This window comes from Equus quagga, chromosome 8 (assembly GCF_021613505.1).
Source record: "Equus quagga isolate Etosha38 chromosome 8, UCLA_HA_Equagga_1.0, whole genome shotgun sequence".
Taxonomy (NCBI): domain Eukaryota; kingdom Metazoa; phylum Chordata; class Mammalia; order Perissodactyla; family Equidae; genus Equus; species Equus quagga.
In genome coordinates this window covers 100,500,104-100,520,114 of record NC_060274.1, presented here as the reverse complement: position 1 = coordinate 100,520,114, position 20,011 = coordinate 100,500,104, and positions in this window count along the sequence as shown.

Below are 20,011 nucleotides of genomic sequence, written 5' to 3'. Positions count from 1 at the left end.
AAACAGTATGGAGATTTCTCAAAAAGTTAAAAATAGAAGTACCTTATGACCCAGCCATCCCACTACTGGTTATCTATCCTAAGAACCTGAAATCAGCAATTCCAAGAGTCCCATGCACCCCTATGTTCATGGCAGCATTATTCACAATAGCCAAGACGTGGAACCAACCTAAGTGCCCAGCAACTGATAATTGAATAAAGAAGATATGGTGTATATACACAATGGAATACTACTCAGCCATAAAAAAGGACAAAATCTTCCCATTCGCATTAACATGGATGGAGCTTGAGGGTATTATGTTAAGCGAAATAAGCCAGACAGAGAAAGACGAACTCTGTATGACTCCACTCATAGGTGGAAGTTAACATATAGACAAGGAGAACTGATCGGTGGTTACCAGGGAAAAAGTGGGGGTGGGGGGAGGGCACAAAGGGTGAAGTGGTGTACCCACAACATGACTAACAATAATGTACAACTGAACTCTGACAAGGTTGTAATCTATCATAATCTTAAAAAAAAAACACACACATTTTTGACACATTGCTAAATGGCTCAAAAAGAAGCACATCTCTAAGGGATTAGCTCTCAAGGTGTGGTCCCAAGAGCAGCAACATCAACCTCACCTAGAAAAACTTAGGTGACAAGACCCACCAATCTGTTTTGACAAGGCTTCTGGGTGATTCTGATGGAAGTCAAAGTTTGAGAACGACTTAGGCTAACGTGGTACATTTACATGTTGTATTACTAAAATACTCATAATTTAGCATTTAATGACATTCTATCATTTTCTGAACAATTATTATAATGCAGTTGTAATCTATTACTCTTTTTTCCATAGCAGTGCATTTTATCTGCCACACTAATGACCCTTTTATGAGAAATTTAAATTGGCATGGCACAGAGTTCTTAAACTTTATGAATAACAGTAATATGCTAAAAGGGAAATGCGTAAGTTGTAAATAATATAAAAATCTTGATTAACATATCACCTACACTGAAAATGCATGATTCTGTTTTATACTAGAAGGTAAATTTTAGCTTAAAATGATATACCTGACCAATATACCTGCAGTACATATTTGCCAAAATTATTGAATTAAACACTTAAAATTTATGAATTTTACTGTATGTAAATTATATTTCAATAGAAGTAAAAAACATTTAAAGTACCTTTTACAATTCTACACAAACTCCTCTCTTCTATATTATACATCTCCACAGAAATTCCTTTTATCCTAAGTCAAATGTTATTTCTAAATGATATCATAGATTTATCAACCTAGGTGAGCCAAGCTCACCTGGGAACATTCCAGATTTGATAAATAATTTAGGTTTGAGTATGACAAAAGTAAAGTAACCTGACCTAAAAAAAATTGAACCCTAGCCATTTCAGATGAATCAGGAAATTATTCTATCTCTTATTGATGCTATCACAATGAACCCATGAGCAGAGAGATCAGCACTTTCTTTAATAAGGAAGGAAAAGTTCTCAGAATACATAAACTGTTTAAGCACTTTTATCCACTTTACGACACTAAAGATGTGCCTATAGGAGAATGCATAGGTTTTTAAGTCAGACAGACATGGTATTTAACACTAACTCTCCAACATATAACAACTTTGGTCAAATTACTAAACCTCTCTGACCTTCAACTTTCATATTTGCATGTTAAGATTAAATGTGCTAACATCTGTGCAGTACTGAGCATAACAGTAGTTTCTCAATAAACTGATGGAATTGTTATTTTTCTTAAGTTAGTACCATGTGGCTGTACAGTTTCCCCTAACCTCACTAATTCTCATATAACCCGACTAGCAATTGCATTGTATTCTTCACCCAGATCCTCAAATGGGGGTAACCCCAAAGCTCCTTAGTTCTTATCCTCTGGTGAGGAGGACTGGTAGGCTTGAGAGGAGATGGGAGGAAGCAGGAAACAGGGAGATAAGGGCAGGTCCTCTGCCTTCAGGATTCTCTGTGCCCAAATTTCATTATAGGGCCAATGAAACAGATGTCAACTCATGAGCTTATTTCTGGAATTACTGCTGTGCTCCTGGAAGTCCCTGCCAGTCAGAGGAATCAAAACAATATCCATGGATAAAGAATAAACCAGAGTGGAGAGCTGCCTCCAGGTAATGCTACCTAGGGGCATTACCTAGGGCCTCCAGGCAGCATTACCTGGAGGACCTGAATGGATTTCATCTGCCTAGCCAGAGGCTAGCTGGACTGGCTCTCTCAATCCTTTCATTAACCTTGCAATAACTGCATCTCCATATTTTATATAAAGTTTTCTGGACTCTGGCTATCATGATAGAGTTTCACTCTATGTGATAATGTGTTAATCTTGTCTTTTTATTTTTACACCTTGGGGCCTTGCTGACCCTCGAGAGACTGCCCCTCCCAGCTCCAGCCAATTCCCAGAGATAGTAAAGGACTCATCTTGGAACATGTCTTTCATTTGCAAACTAACCAATCCAGAGCCCATATCCTACCACATCCTTTACTGGGCTCTTACACTCCAGGCCATTATTCTCCTGTCCTAATTACCTGAGGGCCAACTATGAGACAACTAAAGACAGCCTCTATACCTTGGAGCCCACTGAAATTATTCAAATTAGCCAGTCCTAATCTTGCTTATCCTGCCTTGCCTTGTCTTTCTCAGGAAAGTCATAATAAAGGTTCTTGTTCACATTTTCCCGCATTCCCTGTGCCTTCTGAGTGACATTGGTCCCTCCCAAAGTGGGCCCCTGCATGGTCTGGCATGCCCTCTCCTCCTGGGAACAAAGAACAATCTTCTCAATGTGAGTAACAAACTGTCGTTTCAATGGCAACTGTCTCCTGATTTCTTGGCCTCACCATAGCAGAATAATAATAAAATCTACATTTTAAAACATAAAACATGTGAAAAGATATGTAACCAGTACTTCTCAAATGTTAATGTGCAAAGCAATCATGTGAACATGCTGTGAAAATGAAAATAATGAATCAATAGATCTGGAGTGAGGCCCTACATTTCCAACAAGGCGATGCCAAAGCTTCTGGTCTGTGGACCACACCTTCAACAGCAAGGAACTTAAGTAGATATTCCCAGTTTCAATGTTCTGTGAATATTGGCTAATCATTTTACCTTTTCACAAATGGTTTCTTTGTAAAACAGAAATTAAACACACTGCCTACCCAATAAGCTATTCTAAAGATAAAATGAAGCAACATAGATAAAACAACAAACATTTGTTAAGCTCTAAGTATATGTAAAGCTATGAAAAGTAGAAACTACCACATAAATTATTTCAGAACATAAACTATTTGTATTTCACCCTTAAATACTATAGAAATAGCAATTTACGTTGGGAATGCTTCTTATGGATTTCCTGTATCTGTTTATTAAAGTAAGTCTCCAAAGATCACTTCCTTTTGACATTGTCAACACTCTTATTTTCATATAAAGTTGGAAGCAATAAAATTTAATCTCTCTAAACAAACGGATAGATACTATTGGTAGCACACAAATCCAGAAGGATCTTCTTCAAAATTAACTATGTTTTTGAGGTTTTGTTGCCAAAAGCATAAAGCAACTCAGAAAGTGTAACTTGTCAATCCTATTTACAAGTTATTAAAAGTAGTCCCCAAAAGAATATTTATAAATATGTTCTTTAAGCCAGAGTAGTAATAACTGCAAAGCTTACTGTGACAAACAAATATAAAAACCCAAGAGAATTTTTGAGACTATTTGCTGAAGGAATTAAATCAATCTTTGTAATAAAACTGAATTTTACCAACAACCAAGTAGGTGTAATTCAATTAAACAAATATAAATCAAGACTCTATTGTGTGCAAAACCCCACAGTACCATGAGAAGGAGGGGACAAGGCCAGCCTTTAAAGAGCTGATTATCTATCTATCTATAGGGTAACTCAGACCACCTTACACGAGACAGAACATAGCAAACATGTTCTGAAAAACACAGATCAAGTAATGGTGGTTCCCAGAACCCTTGTTGAGGATAAGGTTAGCTTATATGAAAAAATGTAGAATTTGAAATTCTTTACAGGTTTCAATTAGAGATAAAAAGATAAGGCAGAGAATGGGATTCAAAGCAACAAAGACACGAATGTGGAAGCTAGTGGATAAGGTGAGGGGAAAACGGATACAGGTTTTGCAGCCTGGCAATATAATGCCAATACAATAAAATTTCTATACAAAGAGATACAAACTAGGACAATAAAAAAGGCTGGATCTACTTTGTAGAAGGCTTTTGATGCTAGTTGGTGTTCCACAGTAATATGAAGCCAGTCTCTAAAAATTTTGACTTTGTTAGCAAATTAAATAATACATAATGGAGAGCATACAATGATGAACCGGAGAATTGGGTCATTAAAAGAATCTATAAGAAACATCAAGAAATAGAAAAAAAAAAAAATAAAGCCAAGCAGAGATGTTTTATAAAACATTTTATATAACATGCTGCTTTTGAAGTGTGAAGTTTAAGGTTGAAGAAATAGAACCAGTCTCTGAAAATGATGCTATGGGAGATTAACAATAGTATAAAATTTAGGATAATTTATAGAAAACAAAATATAAATGACTAATAAAACTGAAAAAGTCAACCTTAAAAAGCAAAAAGAAGAAATACTATTTTTCACTTACAAAATTATCAAATACTAAAATACAATAAACACAGAGTTTTCAAGGATCCAATGTATGATGAGAATTATCATACTATGCTAACCATGTAAATTCTGACAGGTTTTCTTAGAAGAACTTTGGCATTCAAGTGGCTTAAATGGGTTTAATAGGTTAAATAGTAATTTCAAGTCAAGGAAGGAGTCTATCATCATGAAACAGAAACTCAAAAAATATGAACAAAGACATTAATTAATAAAACCATAAAAATAATTTTAATGTTCGACCAAAAGAAAATGCTGCTTTAAAACATGAACAAACTCATCTTTGCTTTTTATTTCATTTCCTACACCTCAGGAACTTACTTTCCCATTCCCATAAGAAAATCATACTTTAATAAATTATAATCTACACCATTCACATACTTAAATGGGGGAGTATGTATACACTTTCCATCAAATTCCTGGTCTCAAGGATACTTTCTTGTACAGCAGAAGTCCCCGAAGAAACAGATATACATATAAAATACAGAAGGCGGGGCCAGCCTCCGTGGCCTAGTGGTTAAGTTCAGCATGCTCCACTTCAGGGCTCAGGTTCGGTTCCCAGGTGCAGACCTCTATCACTCATGGCCATGCTGAGGTAGCGACTGACGTAAAAAATAGAGGAGGACTGGCAACAGATATTAGCTCAGGGTGAATCTTCCTCAACAAAAAAGAAAAGAAATACAGAAGGATCTATTTCTAAAAGGGCAAAAAGGAAGTACAGTTGAACACGAAAAGTACAGTTATTGGTAGATGTCTTTGGTAATAATTTGAAAGAAACAAACAAACCAGCAAATAAAGGTCTATCCAGGTAATTTAGGCATTATTCAACATGAAGGAAAGTGATGGGGATTGAAAAGTAAACAATATATTCTTTACCCTCAGATAATTCATAATCTATTAGAAATATTAAAGAGTTTGTAAAATTTAAAGTTGAGTATATACACACACACATGCGCACACACATGCACACACACACACTAACTGCTGGCAAATATTGTCACCATCTACAGTAATGTATGCCCTTTCTTTCCACCAAATAGATTTCCCTGAGTTATCTTAAATATGAAGTAAATTTTATAATCACTACAATTCATATATTTTTGGAGCATGTATGTCTGCTTTCACAAAATACAAGAAATGATAAGAATAATGATACATAATAATTGGGCATTAGCATTATTATTATCTATCCATCTCAACCAAACCTACTTAATATCAAGTCACAGAGGGTAAAATGTCCATTTAATGATACGGGCTAAAATTATGTTCTCATGTAATTCTGAGAGACATCGTGATGTTTTGGAAATAGAGATCGACTATAAAGGGAACCTCTTATTTCCCTGGCCAGTTCTAGTTTGAAAAACTCACTTGATCTCTCCTGGCCTAAAGGCAGACTTTAGAACAAGATGCTGACCTAAAGAACTTTCTCAATTCCCAGATCTATGACTGGAGTGCAGCACTTTAAATTTCCATACCCTAATAAATGTATTGAGTTAGGTCAATTTTTCCATGAAAAGACAAGCTAGGTATAGAAAATAAATTAGAATGATGTACATTCCAACAGTAAATTCAACAGGAAGTGTTACAGATTTTTTTTTAAACAACCAGTTTTTTAAGAGATTTATAATATTACAAATGTTGTAACGTGTAAGTTCAGAAGCACAAAGAGATTTAAAAATGTTCTGGTCACTATGGGGTTGTTTTTGCCACAATGTTTGAAGTTCTTCATAACGAAAACACTTTAATATTTATGGTGCTCTAGGTAGCAAGTATTTCAGCATTGCTTTGTCAACTATAATAATTTAATTTTCCTGACTTGTTTTGTTATAAATTATAAAAGTATCAGCAACACATCACTCTTTAAAACAACGGTAAGAGCAATTGTAACACAGACAAATTGTCTAATTAGTCTTCTTTTTCAAGATTAATTACCTGTCAATCAGTTAAACTGTCTTTCTGAAAAACACATTTCTTGTGGTAGCCATTTAAAATTACAGATATATTCATAGGGACACTGGGTAGTATAAATCTTGAATAAATTCAATGTAGTATCTCATTTTGAAAAGAAATAATAGTCTACTTTTCAAAAAAGATATTCAGGATCTATGTTCAAGAGAAAATATTTTGTAAAGAGTTTTGGGTCACTTTGATTGAGTTGTGCATTAAGTTTAGTTCTTAATTAAAAGGCAAAAAACTTCCTTTATAGCATAGGGCTATTATTCATTTAATATTTCTTAAAATATTGTTGTTTGATCCTTTTCTTTTCAGATAAGAGGTCAAACAGAGCACAGTGAATTTCAACAGTGAAGTATTGAATATTAACGTTGTAAACCAAAGTTAGGATGAAAGCTATTTTTGATCTTCCTTTTACTTCTGCTTAGAGTAACAATTTGTTTTCAGTCTTTGGGTAAATTCTGTATGGTAAAACTCATATTGTCACAAACGTAAATTTACCTCTATAAAATGTAAAACATAATTCAATAAATACTAATAGCATTACTACAGCTTACATGAGGTATTTTCTAATAACACGTTATGCATCAAGCCAGCTAATTCTAATGGTAATTAGGTTCCAACTGCATAAACAACTAAATAACAGATCCCATTTACCCATAATGTTTTGTTCTGTTAGATGTCTGGAAAAAGCTCTTGAAATGATACAGTTAGAAAACAGATCTCAAAGCCAGATAAGGGCACGCTACAAGAAAAGAAAACTACAGGCCAATATTCCTGATGAATACAGATGCAAAAAATCTCAACAAAATACTAGCAAACTGAATTCGATAATACACTAAAAGGATCATACACCACGATCCAGTGGGATTTAGCCCTGGGGTGCAAGGATGGTTCAACATACTCAAATTAATAAATGCAATATACCACATTAATAGAATGAAAGATAAAACTCAGATGATAATCTCAATAGATGAAGAAAAAGCATTTGACAAAATTCAACAATTGTTCATAATAAAAGCTGTCAATAAAGTGGGTATAGAAGGAACATACCCAAACGTAATAAACTCCATATGTGACAGGCCTACAGCTAACACCATACTCAATGGGAAAGAGTTGACAGCTTTCCCTGTAAGATCAAGAACAAGGTGAGTGTGTTCACTATCACTGCTTCTGTTCAACAGAGTACTGGAAATTCTAGTCTGATCAATTAGGCAAGAAAAAAGAAATCAAAGGTAGCTAAATTAGAAAGGAAGAAGTAAAACTGTCTCTATTTGCAGATGACATGATCTTATACATAGAAAATCATAAAGCCTCTAAAGACTCTACCAAAAAACTCTTAGAGCTCATCAATGTGAATTCAATAAAGTTTCAGTATACAAAATTGACATACAAAAGTTATATGGAGTCCAGGACTACAAAGTCCTTCAGGAAAGCTGTCCTGGTAGCTGTCTTACAGGATCCTATACTTAAGCATGGTAAGGAACATTATTTGCAGGACAGGAGCTTTAGCAGATTTTGGAGGCCTCATAAAGAACATAATTCACCCATATTAGAAGTACTACACTTGAAATCTAATGAAGTTTCTTGAGAGTTTCCTAGTAATTTGACAGAAGAGCTAAAAAGAGAGGGTTTAAAAATCACACGATTCCATAAAAAAACTTCTAGACAGAAGTTCATTCTGTGGCCTTAGAAGTTGATCAACTTTTTATGGTTCTATCTTTGCAAAACAAACTCAAGAAGAGCTGTACATATAATTAGGAATAGTACTGCACTTATGAAATAATAAGGACAAACATAATGAGACTCGCCTTTTTCTAACCAAAAATAATCTTTGGAAATAATTTATGATGACGAGGAGGGACACTGGCAGGAAATACATCCAAAATTTTGAAAAGAACAGAAGAGACTAACAGGTGTCCTTTCAGTGTAGTTCTGGCACTCCAATGGATGCTCTAGGTATTATCAGATTGCATAAAAATGTGCACCCTGATTGCTCCTGTGTTGACTAGACAAATATAGAGCTCTATTTTTTAATTCCATATTCTAATTTCTGGTATAATTGAATAATAACTTCTGGCATATAAGTAAACAATTGAATTTTGTATACTGACGTTTTATCCTGCAACCTTCCTATACTTGCTTATTACAACCATGTCATCTGTAAATAAACACAGTTTAATTTCTTCCCTTCTAATTTGTATACTTTTTTATTTCTTCATTGTTATCGATTCCTTCTTAATTTAATTGTGATCTGAGAGGATACTTCATACGATTTCTACTATTCTAATCTGTTAAGGTGTGTTTTATGGCTCAGAATGTGGTCTATCTTGATGAATATTCAGGTGAACTTGAAGAGATTGTGTATTCTGCCATTGTTGGGTGAACTATTCTATAAATGCCAATTAGATCAAGTTGATTGATAGTGATGTTCAGGTTCACTACAACCTTAACTGATTTTCTACCTGCTGGATCTGTCAATTAATGATAGAAGGATGTTAAAGTCTCCTATACTAGTGATTTAACTATTTTGCCTTTCAGTTCTATCAGTTTTTGTCTCATGTATTTTGATTCTCTATTGTTAGCTGCATACACATTAAGTATTGTTATGTCTTCTTGGAGAACTGACCCCTTTATAATTACATAATGCTCCTCTTTATCCTGATTATCTTAGTTGTTCTGAAATCTCCTATATTAATATAGCTACTTCAGCTTTTTTTAATCAGTGTTACCATATTATACATTTGTAGATCTCTTTTCTTTCAAGTTGTTCAAGTCTTCATATTTAAATTAGGATTTTGTAGGTAATATAAATTTGGGTATAGCTATTTAATCGACTCTGATCAAACTGGTGTGGTTAGACCATTCACATTTAAAATAATTACTGATATACTTGGATAAATAATACAGAAATAAACCTTTGCATATAGGGTCAACTAATCTTTGAAAAATATACCAAGAATAAACAAAGTGGAAAGAATATTCTCTTTAATAAATGGGTATTGGGGAATCTGTATATCTACACGCAAAACCAACTCAAACTATACATATACACATGTACACAATGGAATATCATTACTAGTTTTTTATTTGTTGAATTTGATCTTTTTCCTCCAGTTTTACGGAGTATGACTGACAAATATTGTATATATTCAAGGCATACAACATAATGTTTTGATATATATACACATTATGATGATTACTATAATCAAGCTAATTAACATATCATCTCACATAATTTTTTTTGTGGTGAGAACACTTTAGATCTAATCTCTTAGAACATCACAAGTTTAAAATATATTATTATTAACCATAGTCACCACGCTGTACTTTGGGTCTGCAGCACTTATTCATCTTAGAACTCAAAGTGCGTGCCCTTTGACCAATATCTTCCCACTGCTCCCAGACCCTAGCCTCTGCTAACCACTATCATACTGTTACTATGAGCTCAACTTTTTACACTTTACAAATAAGTGAGATCCTGCAGTATCTGTCTTTCAGTGTCTGGCTTATTTCACTTAACATAATGTCCTCCAGATTCATCCCTGTCACTGCAAATAGCAGGACTTTCTTCTTTTTAAAGGCTGAATGGTATTCCATTGTGTACATGTGTATATGTGTATTTTGAATTGGTTTTATGTATGGTTTTGCATGTGGATATCCAGATTTCCCAATATCCACTTATTAAAGAGAATATTCTTTTCCCGTTGTTTATTCTTGGTATGATTTTCAAAGATTAGTTGACAGTGGACCCTATAAGCAAGGGTTTATTTCTCTATTATCTATTCTGTTCCATTGGTCTATGCATCTATTTTTATGACAGTACCATAGTCTTTTTACTACTGTAGCCTAGAAATATGTTTGAAATAAAAAAATGTGCTGTCTGCAGCTTTGTTCTTCTTGCTCAGTATTTCTTGTTATTCAGGGTCTTGTGTGGTTCCATTCAATTTTAGATTGTTTACTCTACTTATGAGAAAAATGTCATTGGAATTATGATAGAAATTGTGTTGAATCTGTACATCACTTGGAGTGGTATGGATATTTTAACAATATTGATTCTTCCAATCCATGAAAATAGAATGTCTTTCCATTTCTTTGTGTCTTCTTTAATTTCTTTCATCAATATTTTATAGTTTTCAACATACAATGTCTTTCACCTCCTTGGTTAAATTTAGTCCTAAGTATTTTACTCTTTTTGATGTCATTGTAAATGGAATTATTTCTCAATTTCTCTTTTAGATAATTTACTATTAGTGGAGGGAAATACATTACATTTTGTTGCATCCTCAAAGGAAAGGATTTTTATTTGATTTGGCAAATATTTTTAAATTTTAAATTAAGAAGAAAAAACATCCACACACAGAAGAGATTCAACATATCTGCTTTGAGGAAATATATCAAAGAAAGTGAAGGTTAAAAGAATCAAACCCCAAATAATGATAAAAATGCATATATCCTCTGTAAAAATCTGGACGAAACTATTGAGTGATTCATATCTATTCAGTATTCAAATCACAAGGTGAAACACTAGAGTATTAAAACAAGACTGGAGATACTGCCATTTTACTTTACTGACTCAACTTTACTGAATTTGTTGATTAGTTCTAACAGTCTTTTGGCAGAGGTTTTAGGGTTTTCTATTTATAAGATCACGTCATCTGCAAATAGACAATTTTACATCTTCCTTTCCAATTTGTATGCCTTTTCTTTCTTTTTCTTGCATAATTGCTGTGGCTAGTACTTACAGTACTATGTTGAACAGAAGTGGTGAGAATGGGCATCCTTGTCTTGTTCCTGATTTCAGAGGAAAAGCTTTTAGCTTTTCACCATTGAGTAAGAAGATGTTAACTGTGGGCTTGTCAATATGGTCCTTATTATGTTGAGGTACATTCCTTCTCTACTTAGTTTGTTGAGCTTGTTTTTTCATGAAAGGGTGTTGAATTTTGTCAAATGTTTTTTCTGCAACTGTTGAGATGATCGTATGATTTTTTTGCTTCATTTTGTGCATGTTTTGTATTACATTTTTTCACTTGCAGATGTTGAGCCATCCTTGCATCTCAGGGATAAATCTGACTTGATCATGGTGTACGATCCTTTTAAAGTAATGATGAATTTGGTTTGCTAATATTTTGCTGAGGATTTTGCATCTATATTCATCAGGGATATTGTCCTGTAATTTTCTTTTCTTATAATGTCCATGTCTGACTTTGGTATCAGGAGAATGTTTGCCTAATAAAATGAGTTTAGAAGTGTTATCTCTTCTTCAATTTTTTGGAAAAGTTTGAGAAGAATTGGTATTGATACTTAAATGTTTGTTGGAAGTCACCTGTGACTCCATCTGATCCTGGACTTTTATTTGTTGGGAAATTTTTGATTAATGATTCAATCTCCTTACTCATTATTGGTCTGTTCAAATTTTCCATTTCTTTGTAATTCAGTATTGGTAGGTTGTATGTTTCTAGGAATTTATCCATGTCTTCTGGGTTATCCAATATGTTGGTGTATAATTTTCACAGTGGTTTCTTACAATGTTTTGTATTTCTGTGCTGTAAGTTGTAATGTCTCTCTTTTCATTTCTGATTTTATTTATTTGCGTATTCTTTTTTCTTAGTTATTCTATCTTAAGGTTGATCAATTTTGTGCATTTTCTTAAAAAATAAACTCAGTTTAATTGACGTTTCTATTGTTTTTCTAGTTTCTACTTTACTTATTTCTGCTCTGAATTTTGTTATTTCCCTCTTTCTGCTCACTTTTGGCTTAGTTTGATTCTTTTTTTTAGCTTTTGAGGTGTATAATTAGATTGTTTGAGATCATTCTTTTTTCTTAATGTAGGCATTTATTGCTATAGACTTCCCTCTTAGCTCTGCTTTTGCTACATCCTATAAGTTTTGGCATGCTGTGTTTCCATTTTCATTTGTCTCTATATTTTTTTAAATTTTCCCTTTGATTTCTTCTTTAACCCATTGACTGTTTAGGAGTGTGTTGTTTAGTATCTTCATATCTGAGAATTTTCCAACATTTCTCCTGTTATTGATTTCTGGAAAAAAATCAAATATTTTCTTTTACTTTTATTTCTTTCTTTTATGATGCTTTTCCTTTCTTTATTAGATCCAAGTTTCTGACCTATATAGGTATAACTCTGCCTGAAAAACTTCTTTTAACATTGTAGGTGAGTTCTGCTAGCAATAAATTCTCTTTGCATTGCACTCGGTTTGGAATGTTTCTATTAACCTATATTCAAATTTACTGATTCTTTTCTTAGCCAGGTTAAGTCTACTAACAAGCACCTCTTTTCTGCTACAGTTTTTGGTTTCTAGCATTTCCTTTGATTATGTCATAAGACTATCCATGTTTCTTCTTCCATTCCCCAACATCTTTTACATGTTCTCTACTTTCTTCATTAGAATCTTTAACATATTAATCATAGCTTTTGAAATTCCCTGTTTGATAATTTCAACATCTGTGTCATGGTTCTCATTACTGCCTTGTGTCTTCAGAGGTTTTTTTGTTTTTTTTTGTTTTTCTGTTTTTTGTTTTGGGCATGACATTTTTGGGGAAAGCTGGACCTAATGTATGGGTAATAGGGACTGAGGTAAATAGACCTTTTCCTAAATTTTTTAAAGGTGTACGATGTGATGATTTAATATACATTGTGAAATGATTACCACAATCAAGTTAATTAACACATCCATCATCTCATAGTTGTTTAAATGTGAGAATTTATGTTAATACAGCTAGAAGTTTGGCTATATTTAATGTTTGTTGTACCCTTAGGTTCCAGAGGCTTCAAATGCCTGCAGTGTCCTTGTTCTTGTCTCTATTCTTGACATTGAGCCTCCCTGTAAACTCTTCTCAGAAAGAGTCTGCACCTGCCGATCGCTCTTTCCACTGCAATCCATTATTGTCATATTTTAGAGTTCTGTTGGTGTAGTAATTTGTGGGGGAAAAAAAGCATTCAATAATCATCTGATTAAATACTAGTCTTTCATTGGGCCTGTGTCTTGAGCTTGTGACCCTCACAAGTATTTCTCCAAAGGTATTGCTTTTATTTTCTCCCCAGCCTCTTGCTCCCTACTATGGTACAAGTATTCCTGATTTATTTTCTTGAAGACCTGACCACCCTACTGACTATATGTTTTTCTTTCCCGTTTTTCTCCCTTAGATGAGACAGGAAGACTGAAGGGGGCTGGAATGGGAAGGGATCTCCTTCCTGAGTAGTGATTAATAGTCATAATTGGGCTCTGGTAGAGTGTCATTTTCTAGAGTAGGACTTTTTTTTTTACGGAGAAGGTTCTTGATGTATGTTTCAATGGCTATTCTTCCTGACTACCATAATTACTATTTTATAGATGCCTAAAGGTATCTGTAGATACCTTTTAAATTCTTTAAAAGCACAAGTAGCCCTTCATTTGTTCAGTCATCAGCATCTCCAAATGAATTAACAAATTAATATAAGTTTGCACACTTGCCTCATATAAGACTTTGAGCTCAAGGTCAAAGATTTTGGTTTTTTGATCATCATACCACCAGCACTTAGCATAATACCCATTACAGAACTTATGTTTAATAAATACTTCTCTGAGTTAACTAATAAATAAGGGTCCAATTTCCTTCATGATGCTTTGACAAGCAAATACCTGTACATCATCTCATAAGAATATAGTAGAATGCAGTAAGAAAAACCAAAAGACTAAAATATCAAAAAAAGGTTTTAAGTACTGAATCCCTGAAAGGGTTCATTTCATACCCATACCATTTCACACCAATAATGTGAAAGGTCAAAATTTATTCAAATGGAAATATGTATTTATTTACTAAATCTACCAAAATTACAGAATAGTAGATGAAATTCCAGGTACTCTCAACATTATCACAAATCTAAATCATGCTGACTTTAATCTTCACTCATATTGTTGCAGTTTATTATTATTTATTAAACATTCTAATCTATGACATTTTGATTCATAAATATTTTAATATTCTCCTTTATGCTACTAGATTGTTTCTTCAATTTAATTACAAAATGAAATAGGTCATTCATTAAAATTATATATTATAACTCTGTGGTAGAACACTTCATGCTTTTAATATAGACCTAGAGAAATTAATAAATTTGATGTGCAAGACAAATAATTGAAGAAAATATAGTAGACCAAAAAGAATGTTTAATTCACTTAATATTATATGATGCATTGCTAAAATAACCTTTGGCTTATTGATTTGTTTTTGGGACTATAAAACAAAGTGCTATAGTGCCATCTCCTGGAAAAGTATAATGACCTGGCAAAGGAGGCATAATTTAATACAAAATTTTCATTTAAAAAGTATTTCATATTAATCAAAACAATAGGGAAGAGAGAAAAGAGTGATCACCTAATAAATTTCTCTTTGGAGGGTAAAATAGTTATTTTTAATAATTAGTAAATATGAAATTAAATATTTCACCCTTATAACATTATTTCTTTATCCAAGGAAACTTACATCAACACACACCATTAATTCCTTTAATGTTATATTAAAGATCTGTGGTGAGCTTACTGGCACTTAAGGTTAACCATGATAGGACATGAGATTAACTTCCTGCCTAAAATCAGTTAAGACTCTCATTTTATAGGAGCCCATCCCCCCACTTATTAACCCTACAATTATAAAATTTATAAAATTAGATCAGTCATAAAAGTCATTAGAATCATGTACTGAGAGTCTGACAGATAATTGAGAATACTTTTCTGCACCACCCGATCATTCCCAAATCTAAACCTCTTTTTTTAAAAGTTTCTTTGTAATAAAAAGTATTTTATATCTTCTTCAGAAATTTATTTTTTTTATCCTATTAGAAAAGTCACTTTTGAACCACTGAGTCCTTTGTGCTAAATATTTAAACCCATTTCTTCAAATTTTCTATCAATGGAGTATTCACAAACGTATTTTATTGTTTACTTTCTTTTAATGCCTTATGTGATTTTTACTATTTTGTGTTGAATTTTGAATAAACTAGGACAAACAATATAAACTATCCCTGTTAATTATCAAGTAAATATCTCACCAAATAGCCATAACATATCAAAAGTACAGCTGTCATTAGCTATTTGATATTAAGAGATTTCTGTGTTCAGAAGCTACAGTAAAAATGATCTAATAACAGGATTTACTTCTTTTAAAGTTTTAAACTTTTATCAAATTATCGTGGAATAGTTTATGTATAATGTGCTGCATCCAGTTAAAGCAGACAATTCAGTGAGTTTTGACAGCTGCTCACTAAGAGCTACCAGCAAATTCAAGATAGACAGCAGATCCCTCACCCTCAGTATATTCCATCCTTTCCTCTGCCACTTGCCCTAGGCACTAACCATTGGCCCTTTTGTCATCGCAGATTACTTTGTATTTTTATATAAATGTAATTATGCAGTATATAATCCTTTGTTTTTAGGTTCTTTTACTCACCATAATGATTCCGACATTCATCTATGTGCTCATGTTTACAAGCAGTCTGTTCCTTTTATTGCACTTATTTCTTAAAATTCATTCAATGTTCTTTTTCTGTAAGTAAAAGGTAAATTTTATTTTATCTTATTTTCCTTTCCTTTGCTTTATTTTATATTTTTTGTGCTATGAACAAGAGATCTATCCTCTTAACAAATTTATAAGTGGATAACACCATGTTATTAGATATAGGCACAATGCTGTACAGCAGATCTGTAGAATTTATTAATCTTAGATAACGGAAACATGGTTAGGATTCAGTACTCTCATTTGCCCATAATGGAAATTTGCACTGATTTCAGATGTCGAAGATATAAATTACAGCTGTTGCCAATAGCAGGATACAGGATTTTGTGGGGGCATAAGTTTTCCTTTTCTCTTGGATAAATAAGAGTGGAATGGCTGCCTCATAAGGTGGGAGTATGTTTAAGATAACTGCAAAGTCTTTCCTGGATAAATCAGCAGAAAGATCTTTCTTTCCCACTGGAACTCTCATGGACAGTTATGTATATCTAAGGTTTGAAAGTGATCAAATCTTGCATGTTGTGTCTTACAGTCTTGTGTATTACAATCATTCACCACACAACAATGTCTCAGTCAATGACACACATATACACAATGGTGGTCCCATAAGATCACTATGATATAGCCTAGGAGTGTAGTAGGCTATACCATCTAGGTTTGTACAAGTACGGCAGACGAAGAAGAAATTTTCCTGTACCCTTCTAAGTTCTCCGGCTGGTCTAAGAATTAAACCGACATGAGAGATTAACAGTAGAAAGACAAACAAAAGTTTAATAACATGCTTACATGAGAGAAATTCAGGAAACTGAGTAACTGACAAAATGGCTGAAGGCTTCACCTTCAATACCATCATCAGCTAAAGACAAAAGAAGACGTTAGGGGTGGGGACAGTCAGGGACTTCAAAGGAAAGGAAGGCAATTCACAGGTAAGTGAAAAGGAGCAAATGCTTGGAAAACAAGTTGTTTGGCCACATAGACACAGAAGAACACAGCAGGGAGCCCAACAAACAGGCTTTTCTAGGTTCCTATCAACCACCCAGTTCATGTTATGCTATGGTGATAGCTTGCTTCCAGAGACAGGTTTTTTTTTTTTTTTTTTTAATCTGAATTCTTTTACGTAGTTAGGGGCAGGTAACAAGAAAAATTTTCTTGGTTTTTTGTTTCTTAAAAATAATCAGCCTACAATCATCCTCAGGTTGAAGAGACACATCTTGGGGTGGCAAATTTTGATGCCCTTCAGTACACTCTACGATGTTCGCACAATGGCAAAATGCCCTAATAATGCATTTCTCAGCATGTATCCTCGTCCTTAAGCAATGCATGTCTGTAGTTACATGGGCACATGCTTTCTTTATTCTAAATAAACTTTACTAAAAACCACATGAAAACATGGACCGTTTCTCAGATTTCTATTTTATGTCTAACACTCTGCCCATTGAGGATGCTTGATAAACATGTGTTTCATAAGCAAATAATTTAAATTTTAATATGGAAGCATTTTCAAACGTCTCAGTTTGGCCCCTCTCCCCTCTTAGTGACATAAGGCACTTCTCCTATATTCAATACATTTTAGTATTATTTTAAAAGAAAATTCAGTATTGCTTTTAAAGGACATGTGAATGCTAAAGAGTTGTCTTTCCAACGAAGGGAAACGAGATCATAAGATGTTACCAGATCAATGGAGTACTAAGAGCCAACAGATACACAGGTGTTAAAATAAATAAACCTGATACTGAGAAAAAATATTTTAATACCCATTTTGAAATAACTGCTATGTAGCAGATTTTATTCTAAGTGAGATAGAAACAAAATAAAAAAGAAAGTTCCTACTTGATGTAAATCATCACTGAAACTTCAACACTGGTTGCCTTACTGCCTGCTTTGAAAGTTAAGATTGAATGCTGACCAGCAAGAGACAGAGGCAAAGAGACAAGAACATATCCACCAAGAATGAACTTAAAAGTGATTTCATGATTGTAAAACACCTTCAAAAAAGTCAATGTATTAATTAAAAGTGCTCTTCAACATGAATAAACCAGATATCACAGCAATATTCATAGATATGATCTTTGCATTAGACAAGCCAAATGATCCATCCAATATACTAAGAACCTTTCTTTCCTTATCAGACACGATGAACAGGAACTATCCACTCCCTTTGGAAAATGTATTTCTCATGGTCAATGGAATGCAATTTTCACTTTACAACAGAGTTTTAAAGGTCTTTTGAGGGCAGAGATACTGCCATAAAACTGCACTATGCTTTGAACCACGACACAATAGAAACAAAATCATTGTTTACAATTATTTTAGTAATAAAAGTAATTTCTAAAATGATTCATTTCTATTGTTTCAAATGGCTCTGTTTAACTCATTTTACTGGAATAACTGAAAATCATTGAAGGTTTGCATCAACAAATGTATTGAATTCAGAAAGCAAATGGGTAAGTAAATCTAGATTATTAAATATGTACTCTAGAGATGATATCAAAAAAGAAATAGACAATTAATGCTAAAAAACTGTTCCTATGAAAGGAACGAGAAAGAGAAATAGAGAGATCTCTAAATCCAACATTTCAGAGCAGTGATTTGGATTATCAAGATAAATAATTTTAAAGGAAAATTTTTTCTGGAATACTTTAAAGAATCTCAATTTAACCTTAATTTACATGTTATTGTAAATTAGTTCAACCACAAATTATCTTAACTTTTATCTACTGTCTTTATTTTTTTCTCTTATTTATTCCATCAAATCTTACTCTTTTTCAAGGCAAATGACTTCAGGTAGTTGTCAGGAGTAATTTGTACGTTCTGGTGTGATGGCTAATTTTATGTGTCAACTTGACTAGCCTTAGGTATATCCTACTGGTTCTATTTCTCTGGAGAACCATGACTAACATACCTGGCTTGAAATGTACACCAAACCATACCTAAATAAAACTGTAAAGCCTTCAAATTTTCCTTCTGCCAAAAGAGCCTCTCCTTCAGAAACATCAACATCACACTGATGACCATACAAAATCTGTATTGATGCTGTCGACGAAAATAATCCATAACCAATCTATAAATGAAAATTTGGGTGAGTTTATTCTGAGCTTAAATCTGAGGATTATAACCCGGGAGAGTCTTTCCACAAAGGAACAGAGCACTCCAAAGAAGTGGGGGTATAAGGGTGGTTATATACCCTCAAAGAGGATGTTTCACATAGGATTGAAATGTCCCTTTTACAATAGTCGCCTCTGTCGGCACAGCGATTGATGGAAATAGCAGGTAGGTCTTCTGTCTCTGTGAACACAGCAGGGTGGCAGTCTGTTGTCTCCAGCTGGGTGGTCACAGGTGAGCTGGGAGGTGAGTGCAGCAATCAGTCCTAGCCTAAGGAAAAATGCTTATCCCTAAGGAAATGCTAATGTGGGGGAAAGTTGCACCTTTATCTCAAGGGCCTTTGTTCTGGCCATAGGAAATGTCTAAGTAGATATGCAATGCGTGCTCAATAGCCACAGTCAGGCCCTTTTGGAAAAAAAAAGTCAGGCCGAATTAGGTTTATACCAAATGGCTTCCTCATATACTCCAATATATCCTATTGCTTGCCATTTTTATTTGTCAATGCTTAAAAACAAAACAGCCTGAGAGACATCAGTTGAAAGCCTTTGAACACTTACTAGCTACGTTATCTTGGATGAGTTACTTCAACTTTAAGCCACAGTTTTGATATCCATAGAATTAGAACAGTCACCGTTGCTTTACATGGTTTTCTTGAAGATTATAGGTTACTTATTTAAAGACCTTGAAACCAATAGTGATCCAATAAATGGTAGTTATTTTTTTATTCACTAGTTTAATCATAGAATCATTACAGTGCCAAAAACCCAAGTCTTTCTGTTCCATA